The sequence below is a fragment of the Ambystoma mexicanum genome, chromosome 7p (assembly GCF_040938575.1).
Source record: "Ambystoma mexicanum isolate Mex_15411 chromosome 7p, UKY_AmexF1_1, whole genome shotgun sequence".
NCBI classification, from domain to species: Eukaryota; Metazoa; Chordata; class Amphibia; order Caudata; family Ambystomatidae; genus Ambystoma; species Ambystoma mexicanum.
In genome coordinates this window covers 43,795,710-43,809,350 of record NC_090939.1, presented here as the reverse complement: position 1 = coordinate 43,809,350, position 13,641 = coordinate 43,795,710, and the positions used below count along the sequence as shown (strand labels likewise).

At 47.6% G+C, this 13,641-nt stretch overlaps 1 protein-coding gene across 3 annotated transcripts in view; it reads left to right on the top strand.

Moving 5' to 3' along the window:
- Positions 1-21: 21 nt before the first annotated feature.
- COX17 (cytochrome c oxidase copper chaperone COX17) overlaps positions 22-13,641 on the top strand; it is a 118,227-nt gene continuing 104,607 nt past the window's right edge. Inside the window, exon 1 of one of the 3 annotated variants that reach the window (XM_069635732.1) lies at positions 22-126. The gene's annotated coding sequence lies outside the window, so the exon portion shown is untranslated. Of the gene's footprint in view, positions 127-4,486; positions 4,498-4,812; positions 4,965-13,641 lie in introns of those variants that run through there. The other 2 variants (XM_069635734.1, XM_069635733.1) reach the window with 2 other exon arrangements.

The following is a 13,641-nucleotide window of genomic DNA, read 5'->3' as shown; positions in this document are numbered from 1 at the left end:
ACAATGTAATCGGGTCAAATAGGGACTTTAAGTGTGGGATGGCGCATGAAAGCAATATAAGGCCTCCCTTTAGGCTGGACACTACCTTTTACGCAACGCCCTTGTCCTGACTCCAGGCGGCATCAAGTGAGTGAGTGAGTGAGTGAGTGAGTGAGTGAGTGAGTGAGTGAGTGAGTGAGTGAGTGAGTGAGTGAGTGAGTGAGTGAGTGAGTGAGTGAGTGAGTGAGTGAGTGAGTTCCAGCTCTAGTAGTGAGGGGGGTATGTGCTTGTCTCTTTGCCTCCCTTGGTTGTCATGTTGGTAAGAGGCAACCTCTGGGAATGCACCCGGAAGCTGCAATTCCTTGTGTTGCACTTATCACGTGTTGCAATTACACATTAGCAAAGACCCCCTTATGCGCTTGACTCCAGGACTATACCTAACGCAGCAACATAACAACTCATCCACGTGAGCCCCTCCTGCCAAGTGGATCTCACATTAAATAAATAAATAAAATAAACAGACGCCAGTCTTAGCAGTCGCCCCTTAAGAGGCAGGCGAGTGCCCTCAGTCTGGCCCTCCCCCTAGACCGCCAGTGCCGATCGTGAGGACGTCTATTTGGCTGGGAATGAGTTTGAGATGCAACCCATGCACTTAATGTAGGCTTAATTCATGGCCATAACTGATGTGCGAATTGCCGGTTACAACTCTTTGGGTCATGTTGGTGACGTCCTAAGGGCTCAGTGCTGTTAATGTCTGCCCCATGGCAGCAGTGATGCTATGTACATGTATTAGTGACTCGGACTCTTAGTCCTCCTCTCTCTGCCGTGTTCGATACTGTCACCCACATCACACCCACCAACCTGCTCTCTAACAGAATTGGCATCTCGGGCACAGTTCTGAACTGTTTTGCATCTTAGTGCTCGGATATGCACAAAGTGGTCCAGATGGGCAAACTCTTACAGACTGCCACCCGGTCACCTGCTGAGTCGCACGGTCCTCCGCACTGTTCCCTAGTGCTCTTTATATACGGATCCATTGGGCTCACTTTAATGACCCAGATAGCTCCCTTCACCAAAACACGGACAATAAACAATTCTACCCATCAACAGTGCTGGTCATTGGGCCAGCTCTTGGCGGATCTGAGATCTGGCACCAGATATGGAGATGGATCTTGCGATCCGGCAGAGTCAGCTGCCCAAGCCCATGAAACACACTGGAATACTTTAAAAACAAAAAGAAGAAAAAAGTGCCTGCAACGGAAGCCTTGCCTTTTTACTGCGGTTTTGGCACTGGTGTGTAATGCACAATGCTCGATACATGTACAACTGATTCCTTTCAGTTGTACATGTAGCGAGCATTGTGCATTACACACCAGTGCGAAAGCCGGCGGTATGTCCACTACCTGCACCGCCCCCCACCCCCAAACTCCTCCACCACCCCGGCCCTTGTGTTGTGGGATCCCTCACCACATTTTTTTCCATTTCCACCACTGCCCATCAGTAGTTCCCAGGACATCTCGTGCCTCAGGAATTGCCTTGCCTCCATCCCAGCCTGGATGCCAAACACATACTTGAAGATCCCGCAGGGACAGAATTTCTCTTACATGGTCACTCATCTTACAGGGTACTATTCCAGGGTGGCTAAATGATGTGCACCATGACTGCTTCACATCTCTTTTCGTCCCAAGTGTGAAATCACTTTGACTTCTTATAGACCACACACTCACATTCTAACATCATGTTAACAAAAAAGGCCCACCTTGTATCGGCTAACCTGCCTCTAGAAGAAAACACTTCCTTCCACACCATGCCCTGGCAATCTCCAACATGGATGGGGGGTGGGGGAGAATCCCCCACCATCCCTGAATTCCAGCAAAACGCTTGGCCCCGTGCCGCCCAGCACACTGCAGCACAACCTATAACGGGAAATAAGAAATGGAACCTCATTTCTCTATCCTAGCTGCCTTGGCTTCTTATCACAGCCAGATTAGTATGATGGCCAGCCTTACCTATGAGGCTACCACTGCTCGCCTACTGAACTACGGAAACGCAAGACTCTAGTCTAGGTGCGTCGTGTTCCTTTAGAAGCCAAGCCATCGGTAGAATTGTGACAAAATAGCAGTTCAAGGAAAAAACAGGAAACTGGCCTTCACCAACTTTGCCGCTGCCTACTGGAACATCCTGATGGCAAGCGGGACCGTGCCCACACAGGAAGGGAAGTCAATAACTAACTCCTCAGTCAATACCTAGATGCCATCTAGGCTCCCCCACTGCTGGAACATTGAGTACTATATATTGTAACCCCCCCCCCAACACCCAATTTAGGTCATATGTGTTGCCTTTAACGACCAGTACAGAGCTCCTTTGCTTCCCAGCTATGTTCGCGGCACATAAAACCCCAAACACGAATACAGAATTAGCATCTCAGCAAAAGGCACAGAGAGCTAAGAATCGGCCGAAGGAAAGATCATGTCCGCTGTATAAATGAAGGCTCACCCCTCTTTTGTTTATATGGTGTGAATAGTTGTGGTTGGCGAGGAATGTGGATGGTTGGACTCGGTGGTCAACGGCAGGTTCCAGCATCAGATAAGGAGGCTGGAGGACACGAGGTAGTGATGGTGGTTGGAGGGGTGGTTAAAGGCGAAGTGTGTCTGGGGCAGGGCCAACATAAGGGGGCCCAGCAAGGAAGGCACCAACCAGTGAGAACTGACGCAGGCGTATAGAAGAGAATGCAGTGTTCGTTCCAGCATTCCTGGTCAGCAGACTGGTCTTCAACCCTGACACTTGCCGGCTGGTTTTACCAAAATGATGCTTCTCGCACTCATTGGATTCATTGTCACTCTCCCATCACACTCCGTTGCCACATTGACTTCATTGGGATCAGTCTCGTGCATATCTTTACCCTCTAATTTTTCACCTCAATTGACTTCAATGGGATCGAGAAAAAACATTTTTGGAAGCTGGATAGGTTAGGAGACATGGATGAAAAACGTGATTTGTTTAAACAAGTCTAATATGTCATTAAGTCAAATAACTTTATTTGGTCGTACGAATATCAAAGTACATCCTAGTAAAACCATCCTAACTTTACGCTTCCATATTTACAGTCAAAAGCGAACAAGAAAGTTCCAGCATGCTGGGACACTAATTCAAAGGTGGTAATCATGAACCTGTTAAATGGCTTGGGACGGATCTCTGACCTTGGATCCACTGGTCCGGTACAACGGTAGTTGCCGGATCGCTGAATGCCCAAGGGAATCCGGGTTGCACCAGATAGGGCATTGTTTGTAATAGTGTCTGGGGGCGGCCACAGGGGCAGTATCGGTGGACAGGCTGCCCGCAATGCTACTATCAATGATCGTCCGGCCATGATACTTGAGTCTTCCCAATACTTCCCTGGCCATTTAACCACCCCTAAAGATTAATTTAAGTGAATTCTCAGTGTAATCCTAGGTCAGCCTGTGACACCCCACCATGGACTCCCGGGTCACAAAAGGACAATCCCCAATTTAGTGGAGGCATTTATTCAAGAGAGCGTCCCTTGGTTCATGCCTATCAGGGGGCAGTTTGGGTTCCCCATGAAGAAAAACAATGGACCCACTTTGCCCCCCCCTACTTGGTGCTTGGGCGAAGCCCCCCCCAGAACGGTGAATAAATGCACAAGTTGCCCTCACCATGGGGAGCTTAATACTGGCTGTGCTAGAGGCACAGTTCAAGATGAGGTTACTGCCCAGAGTAAGGCTCTCCAGATGTAATACATTTTAGTGGCTGGACAGACTGGGACTGACTCATCAGGATAGACCTCTGGGACATCAGGAGCAGTGTTTGTATTGGGGGTGGGGGATGCAGACCCCCAACGGCAGTGGCAATATCTTGGATCTCTTCCAATTGGCCCTCTCAGACCCACCCACCCCCTCCCCTCCTCCCCTGTGCCTCGATTAGATCTAATATCAGGTTTTTAATAACTGCCAATTCGGAAATCACACGATCACAAAAAGAACCCCAGGAATTTTGGGCCTCTGTATGTGGAGGGCCCACAGGAAGTGAAATTCCTTGGTTGGGAGGCTTGGGTACCCAAAGGGGAGTTAGTCAGAGGAAGGAGCTACCCCCTGTGTTCGCTGCCAGCAGTGTCTCACGGCAGCACAAGAGCTGCAGATGGAACAGCCGATGGAGCTGGGGGAATTCCTCCATCGATCCTTCAGTGGCCATATCCAAGCCCATGGGGTCACAGGCAGGTTGTGCAATACCAGATGGGTAGATGGGAGGTGAGCTGCAGCACGGCCCAGTCATTCAGGTGGGCAATACCAGGAGGGGCCCCAGGTGGAAACCAGGGGGGAAGCCAGGAAGGCGCAATCCATAAGGAATTTAGATAGACCCGTGAGCGCAGTCTCAGTTCCATGGTCTGATGATTCGGTTGTCCCAACAGCGGCCATACAAGGTTTACAAGGCAGTCTTGTGTTGTACCCATGCTTTTGTTGTTTAATGCAGGAGAAACTTTCCTGGGGTTTGCGGCATCAAAATTGGCCGTGTGGTGGGGAAAGACTCCACTAATGTGTCTTAAATGCCTGGCATTAAGTGCCTGGCAAAGGGGCCTTTGTGATTTTTAAAGCTAACACCCAAACATATGCGTTCGTGTAAAATAAAAAGTAGAAATCATTTGTACAACATATGACATAGTTTAAGCTGCTTGTGTCAGTGTATTGGCGATATTTCATGCAGTCATTTGAGTGGATTGACACCACCGGCAACCAGTCCGGAACAGACTCCTTGTTCAGTCGTGAGACGCCTCCTTAGAACCCGCATGCTGAGCCATCACATGCCCTCCCACCCCCTTTACACTGTCCCCGTGGTCTATTTATGTCCTTGGCCGAGTCCTTCCTTCCTTCTCAGTGTCTCAGCCTGCGGTGCATCAAGTTTTGCTTTTGTAGCCAAGTTGACAACAGCCCGATTATTTGACACTGCCTGTTCTTTCAGTTCCTGAACACGTAAGCATTTATATCTTTACTTGTAAGATGTAGCATGCCTTTTCGCACAATCTCTCGTGGAACTGTTTCTGCAAAATGTTGGAGGGGGGGGGGTGTTTTTACATAGCTCCATCCTAATTCGAACGCAAAGGAGTGCTGTATTACTAAGAGATGTAACAGAACTATACAATACTATGATGCGTTTAGAAGTATAGGATATTGAGGGTGCCTTTTATAAGGGAGAGGGGAGAGCTGTAGTGTGAAAGATGGCCCTCTCACAATGGGGACATTCCGCAGATATCCTCACATAGAAGCTATGATTCTTAGGAAGGGCAGGATTTTGGGAACGAACTGCACTGTTAAGTCTCTGACTCTGTATCCATGATCCCCCCTACCCCCCTGCTGGTCTTCCTCTGTATGGCTTAGCTGTCTCAATCCGTTGCGACTTATTCATAAACCTTTTTTTAAAATTTTATTTGCACAACCCAACAATCTGTTTGCTTCTGCTCAAACTACTGCTGGTCCAAAAATGAAAAATGCCTGTGCTGGATGTTGACACTGCGCATACGTGCATCAGAATGGGTGGCAGTGGGTCTTCCACTGCTTACCTTTTGATTTCCTTGAATTTGCAGAAGTTATCTTATGTTGATTTATACTGTGCACCACTACCACCCAAGGGCAGTCTCCAGGCGCTGCCGCGGTTCTGCAAGAGAAGAGGGCGGGATGTGTTTCTGAGGATAGGAAACGTTCAGAACCGGGGGAACTGGCATCTGTGAGTGTTGTTTTGCATGTGGGAGTTGGTTCAGAGGACCTACATGTTGTAACCGTAAGGGTAGGACTCGGTGCCTCGGATCTGTGTTAGTGTTTGTGTTAGGTATGTGGGCCATATGAGGATAGAGTGGGTTTGCGGTCGTATGCACTGTTTCGTTGTATCCATAAGAGGGGTCCAGAGTCACAGATGATTGTTAGGCGTTCAATTGAATTGAGTTGCTGTGCTTTTAGTATTGATGGATTTATGGACTATGTGTATGGGTAAGTTCCTTCAAGGGTTATTTTCAGAGTCTCGGAGGGTTGGTTAACTGCAAGAATTGGATTAGTTCTAGGTGTGTCTATTAAAGGTGTGGCTAGCCTCTAGTCTTGTATAGTGTGGATGGTTATGTTGGAGGAGCAGAAAAGGGCGAGGGGATTTGTTAGTACAACGGTTATTCAGACCGTGCCCCTGGAGTGTCTCTGGTTGCCACTTAGTGATGCATTCCGATGTTCTTGGTTGTGGTCCGTCGGCCAGCCCTGCCTCCCCCGCCACCACTTCCTCAGTAGCGCGGGACAGCTCCAGAGTGAAAAACGCCTCGAATTGGAACACAGTAGTAGAGGGGGAAAATGCCAGAAGTGGTATGGCTGGAGCAGGGTTATGGACAACGAATGCAGATGAGGTCCACACGTACACATGAAGGAAGTGCGTGATTTAATGAAAAACTTGCATGCACCTGGCCCAACCTATCAACCTAGGCAATCGGCAGAGAAATACAAATGTAAACAATTTTGTTGTGTAGAGTATTTTATATTTTTGTCTAGTCATTCACTCATACTTGACACTGATCGAATATCCCCATTTATACAATCCCACAATTTAGAGCAAAGAACAGACAGTGGGCTCCTCCAAAAATCGAAATGTAAAAGTATTAGATATGTTCCACACACTAGGTCTCCAGCTTTACCCTGGAGATCACTACAGTCTGTAGGTATACAATACAACTCCAAGCAAAAAAATGTACCTGCTTATCTGAATCTCCCTATTATAAGTCGCCGCACTTGGACACCCAGCGCTCCCCTCTGAGCCCTTGCATGCTTTGGGTGAGGAGCTCTTTTTTGATTGGCCACAATCTGACTTTTCCCAGCCTGCAGCAGCAATCCGGCAGGCGATGCCGGCCAACCCACAAGGCAAACACCTAAGGCCACTATAATCCGTCTCTGCCTCTAGGCTGCCGCACCAGCCCTGGAAAACCTCTGCCGCATCAAAAAAGGTAAGCCTCTAACCAGGCCTCATCTAAACAATTGAGCAACAACACTGTAACGCCAGGCTCCACACGCAGAATCTCGCATGTGCCGCGGCCATACTGAAGGCACGCCCCTAAACGCTGACACGAGGAGAAAAAACAATCCAGTAGGGGAAAAAAGGCCCAAGTCATTCTCGTCAGGATAACAAGTTTTAATCTCACACAAAAATAGGAGCAACAGCAAAGAACTATGCTGCCAAGAACGTTCTGCCAAAAGAGTACAAGCGGAAGCTTTTAAGGATTCATAGCATCATAGTGACCCAACAATATACAGTAAAATCCCACGCAGCAGGTTGGATGGACCCTATACATGTTCGACCTTTTATCCTTAAGGGATTCCAGCCCATTGGTCCCAGCTCAGGCCAGTCCATCCGTCTTCCATCACATGGGTGCTGTGGGGCTCATCTTCTCACCGACCAAGGTCATAGAACAAATTACCTACACTCTTAACACAATGCTACTCCATTGTTATACTGTGCACCTGTGACTGGCACAAGGGAGATTCTGGGGCACTCTAACCCACACGCTCATATTTCATTCCTTCTCGCTCAAGTCATCCTGTTCCAAGGTCTCCACCCTAGTTTTGAATTCTAATGTATTCCTCCCAGCATCTCTCAATACAAATCATGTGACTGTAGCTCAAAACAGTGTCCATTATCTTTGAACATTTAGGATTTGTTATCTTTAGGGTCGGTGGTCTGGGGTCAACTGGTGCAATGGAATTCAGGGGTCTTAAGCCTGAGTAAGTTATATGGGCGATAACTTGTAGTTGGCAGGGGGTGGGTCGGGTCCTGCTTTGGCCTGTGTGAGAACATACACACCAGATGCCAGCCTCTGATCGCGGCCTTGCAGGGCACATTCCTTTCGGGTAATTAGCATCACTCTTAGAACAAAGGATGAAGTCTGTGGAAGCTGGGTGTGTGGGTCGTTTTCATGGGAGCTCGGCATGTCTGGAGTTTTTCCCGCAGTTGGGGCCTAGTGCAAGAAATGCTTGCCTTGCACTATGTGGGTTGATTATATTTGTGTGGGATCCTGCCGCCGTCCTTCCTCCCCCCTGTTTATTATAGTGCTTTGAATGTATCTAGTCTCTCTCTCTAAAGCGGTTAAGGGGGTGTGATGGGGTCGCCCCCTTCCCAACAATACCTAAGCCTACCACCTCTCTAACGCCAACCTTATCTCGCCCTCTTTGTATCTAGTAAGCAGTGGTAATCTACTTCCTTCCCCCTCTGCCACCTCTCTCGAACGAACAAGCAGCAACCACACCCTTCTTCGTGCCTCCTATTGTTGAATGACCCTCTAATCATGACTCCAGTGCAAAGCCCTTCACGGGTTCAATTATGATTGCCAGCTACTGTGCCACACGCAGGCTCATTCCTACTCTTTCACCGTTAACACCACTAGTTGCAGCAGAATGCTGGTGGCAGACTGGTGGTGATGCACCCCCCCATCCTTTGCCACTGCTTGCGTCACCAATTGCAGCAGAAAACCAGTGGCAGACATGGGGCGATGTGCCCATTGCGCTACCAGCAGCTAACCTCTCCTCATGCGCTGCCTCGAGCCCTGGACCCTACCTGAGACCAGAGCGGGCTCATTCCACCACTATACTAAAAGCAGCTGACCTCGCCTCATGGGCTGCCTTGAACACTAAAAACCGATTGGGACCAGAGCGAACTTGCTTCCGGGCCATCACCGAAACATGGCTTAACCCCTCCACTGGACTATTTCTCTCTATTGCAGTCCCGCCAGGCTATGCAATGTGACGGAACCCCTAACGGGAGTAGCGGTGTTGCCCTCATCTATAACAAACCACCTGCTTCTACAAATCGCTACTCCCCACCTCCCTCACTGCAAATCCATCTCCGTCAAATTAAACTGCACACCTAATAATACCGTCTCCCTCCACCTTATCTACCGCCACCCCAAGGCCCACTGCCTCCTTTTGAAGATGACCTCGCCCAGCTTATCTCCAAGAACCTTAAACCTACCTCCCAGCTCCTCCTGGGAGACTTCAACCTTGGCATCAATGACCCCTCAGACCTTGCTAAAACTGCTACTGCCTTAGGATGTAACAATGCGCCCTAGACTGGATCCTCGACTACAATTGCAATGTCTCCATCCTCTCTAACCGACCCTACCCATGGACGGACCAACACAGTCACCATCTCCATCCCTATTAAGGTCCTTAAACGGAGTTCCACACAACGCCCCCACCCTAGCTGAAGTACCTGCTATCTTCCCAGCGACCATCTGCGCCCTCTACACTGCAACAAACTACCCGCAATCCACGATACTAACGCCTTTGTCAAACACTATAACTCTCAGGCCCATATTCTCATCAAGGTGTTAAGTACCGAAAAGGGCGTTAAAAGGGTTAACAACCTTTTCGGTACTGAACACCTATTCTGAAGGTGGCGCATTATTCCGAAGTCAGAAGGAATGCACCACTTTCGGAATATATGTGGCGGTTGCTAGGATGGGTTGGAAACCAACCTAGCAACTGCCACATTCGTAAACCGGCTTTTTGGGAGGCTATTCTTGTGGCACACATATACGGTACCCTTTTGGTGGCGTTAAACTGGAGTGCAACAAGAAGCATTGTTTGGTGTAAATGAAAGTGTTCATACACACCAAAGCGAGCAGCTTCAACGTTGCATCCTGCAACGTTGAAGCTGCTTGCTTTAAATGAAAGTGTTCATATACACCACAAAGGTGTATATGAACACTTTCCTATACACCAAAGTAAGCAGCTTCAACATCCTGCAATGTTGAATCTGCTCACTTTGGTGCATAGCAACATGTTCATACACATCTGTGTTCTCGGCAGCATTTTTGGAAAATAACGAATGTTATTTTACAAAAATGCTGCCGAGATTGGATTGCGCCTGTAAGACCTTAAAAGAGGCGCAAGGACGCACAAGGCCCACTTGAGAATATTAGTGCAGCCTGGGCGTCCTCTTGGCACAGTGAATTGTGCTGTTTAGCACCTTCACTGCGCCAAGTTGAGAATAGGGGCCTCAGTGCTCACCAATGCAGTAAACTCTCTTGCCCCTCTCAAATCTCACAAAGCAAAAAACACCCAAGTACAAGAACAAGTGTTTCACCACTGACCTATCTGTACTAAAAAACCGGCAGCTAAAGCTGTCTGACGTAAAGTCCCTACATCTGCTAACAAAGCCTTATTCTCAACCATCTCACTGAATTACAAAAATGCAATCCATGCTTCCAAAGTGAGCACCTAAAACGGAATAGCTACTGCCTCCTCTAACTCCTGAAAACTATTGGCTATTCTTCACGAACTTGCCCGAGCCTCCATCTTCGCTAAAGACACCTCCTTGGTGCTGCAACATCCACAATGCCTTAACGGGTAAAATCGCTTCACTACAAGTCAAAATCGCTATCAAATAAGCAGCCATAACCACAGACCACTCTCCTCTCCACCAACCTAGCATGCCGGCCCACATCTCTCAGACCAACACAATTCTCCTTCCATACCATCTCTGATCATGACCTGGCTTCTCTTATCAAAGGTCTCAAACCATCACGCTGTAAAGGCAACATCTGTCCGGCTTCTCTGGTAAAGGAATGCACTGAACCTTTCGCTACCATCATTCATTGCTCCTTTGCCTCCTGCTTTGTCCCAACCTCACTCAACACCCTAAGAAGCCTGGTTTACCATAGTTAAACCCTCCCTGGATCCAGTCATCCCAACCAATTTCCGTCCTAAAACCACAGTCCCCTTCCTCCACAAACATCGACGAAGCTGCCCATCTACAAATCCAAGAACTCCTGGAAACTCACTAGATCCTCAGCTCGTGCCAACCAGGCTTCCACCCCGGACACGGGACAGAGCTCTTCTCGACCTAAAAAACAGCTCGACATCGCCAACGATGTAGGCAGCCCACTGCTAATAATGCTCTTGGGCTTATCTGCCGCCTTCGATCTCGTCAACCACCAGACTCTATGCAATCACCTCACCAGAGTTGCGCACTTCTCCCCTGAAGCCACTCAACGGTTCGCCAAAGCCACTCAATGGTTCGCCTCCTTGTCAACAGAACCTCCAGAGTCGTCTTTGGCGAGGCATTCGACGCTCCCACACCAATCACCTGCGGTGTCCCGCCAGGATCTTGCATTTCCAACACTATACAGTAGCTACACCAGACCGCTCTTTGATCTCCTAGATGCCATCGGAATCTGACGACACAGATTGTCATCTCTCTCACCGGTGTCTGCACCCAATCGTGGATGGCCTCACACAAGCTCTGCCTCAATAAAGGGAAAACGGAGCTCCTCCTCTTTGGATCCCCCTCGCGCATCTCTAAACTCGACCCTGCCTTCCAATACTTTGATATCGACAGACACAAGTTACCCGTGTCCTCATCTGCGAAAACGTTGAATCTTCCCTCAACTTGTATCGGCACATCAATCGCATTGCCTCCACAGCAGCCTATGCCACAAAACATATCTATGCAAGCAAACCTTTCCTCTCCTCTGACAGCCAGCTCACCATTGCACGCGCCTTTCTCGGATCCAAGTTGGACTATTGCAATGCACCGCTCTACAACGCGTCAGAAAAAAGAACCTGAACAGACTCGAGTAATACAGAATAACGTATTACGTGCCGCACTGAACCTGCAAAAGCACAACCATATCTCTGAAGTCAGAAGGTCTACTCACTGTCGCTCATCCAAGAGAGGATCAAATTCAAACTTTTTTCACTCACGCACCACTGCCTCTCAAGCAATGCTCAATCCTGCCTCGCCCAGAGATTCTCCAGACACACACCGTCCAGACCCCTGCGCACGCAACACAGCCACTGCCTTGTCACTCCAAGATTCAACCACAAAAAAGCAGGGGGCTTCAACTTCCCCATGGCTGCAGCCACACTATGGACCTTGCCCTCTTCACGCTGAACCTTTCTAGCCCCTTATTAGCCACACTCAAGACTTATTTGTTTAAAGTAACCTCCTGTTGGGACTACCTAGGTATATACCTGCCTCTCAAATTACTTGTATGTCTTCCAACCGTTACCTGATGCATTATGTTTACAGCTTGCGCCTAGGTGCCCAAGGGCTCTGCGCGCTGCTACAAATGCAAACTAAATAACAATAATTTAAAGTCCACAAATTCATCTTTCAATCACACAATCTCCATATAAATATGGCATATCCTAATAAACACTAGACACATTGACATTTCTGCTTTGCAATGATCTCTATAAACCTCACTAATCTTTCTCACAAGAACCTTTTTAAAATAATGTATATCTGGTTACACATTGATTTAACATTCAAAATATATATATTCACCAACTCCCGGGACTGGTGAGATGGTGTCTATTAACAATGTAGAAGCCCCTTAACATATAGGCAATGACCAACTAGCATAGGACTATGTGCCAAGTCATTTACATGCAAAAAGTGACGTGTTTGCATTGGCTCACGTTAGTTTGAATTCACATGCAATGTTCGTGGGAATCTATATGTTCTGTTATGACATCTGTACCACGTTTACGAATTCCACCTTCCTTGCATTCCCGCTTCTTTCATCCTCCAAGATTTACCTTAATCAGAAATTGGACAATGTAGGTATTGGGATTTACCTTTTCAGGTGTATTCTGGTTTTGGGAGAACCGGCTAGTGACCCAGTCAGCCAGATGACATCCTGTTGGCAAACCCTCAATTCAGGTGGCCTTTTTGGAATCTATCCTCAATCACTGGCTGCTCAACCCCCTATGGGCTGTGTTCTCTGCATGGGTCAATGGACTAATCTTCCCCCTGGGTAAATTGGTCCTTATTTCTCTCCAATCCCCAGTTCGTTCTCCATCTCCCAATTCAGACTCCCTCTCTGTTTTGTAGATATGCCATTATATTCCCCTCTAATCCCACCCCAGGCTTGGTTTTCCAACCACCTGACAAGAAAAGTGTGAGGGATGCTGTACTCTTTCAGAAGAAATACTAATTTTGTTTTTAGAGTCTAATTTGACTCATCGGGCTACCTTGATAAATCCTATATTTATATTCTACAAGTCGAGGCAAAGGTTATACGATGATTGAATTCTGATAGTTTGACGTTTTTACCCGTTTCAAACATAAGTCATTCTTTTTCAAGAATTTGATACAACTTACTCTACTCTAAAAGCTTTCCAAATATGGTGTCCATCTGATTTTTGGTTGTGATGCACTGCCTCATTTTCTTCTACACATTTTATTTTTCTCCAGTTCTAATCATGTATCTCTTTGGTTTGCAACTGCAGCAGTTCTCCACAAGAGGTCAGAGACAACACATAGCCTAAATGTTACCACTATTCACAGTAAATAGTCCTGGTGTGCTTATTTTCAGTGACCTTTAAGCTTGACTAATCCAAGGCAGGCGTCTGTTTGCAGTGCATCTAAATGTCAGTGACCTTTTCTGTTAACCTTTCCTATGCTAATGCATGTTTAACTTTGACAGATGATGAACTGAGTTACATATTCTCTTTGAAAGTATGTTTTGGGACCGATTACATGCCATCTGGAGTCGGGTGTGTTCATACAATCTCGGGAGCCAGCTCAAGCCGGATTGTAATGACTCATTATGTCCTTTGTGTGCATGCTACCTGTCGGGCAAATAAAGGTAAATGTGCAAAGTATGTTAAATTTAACCAA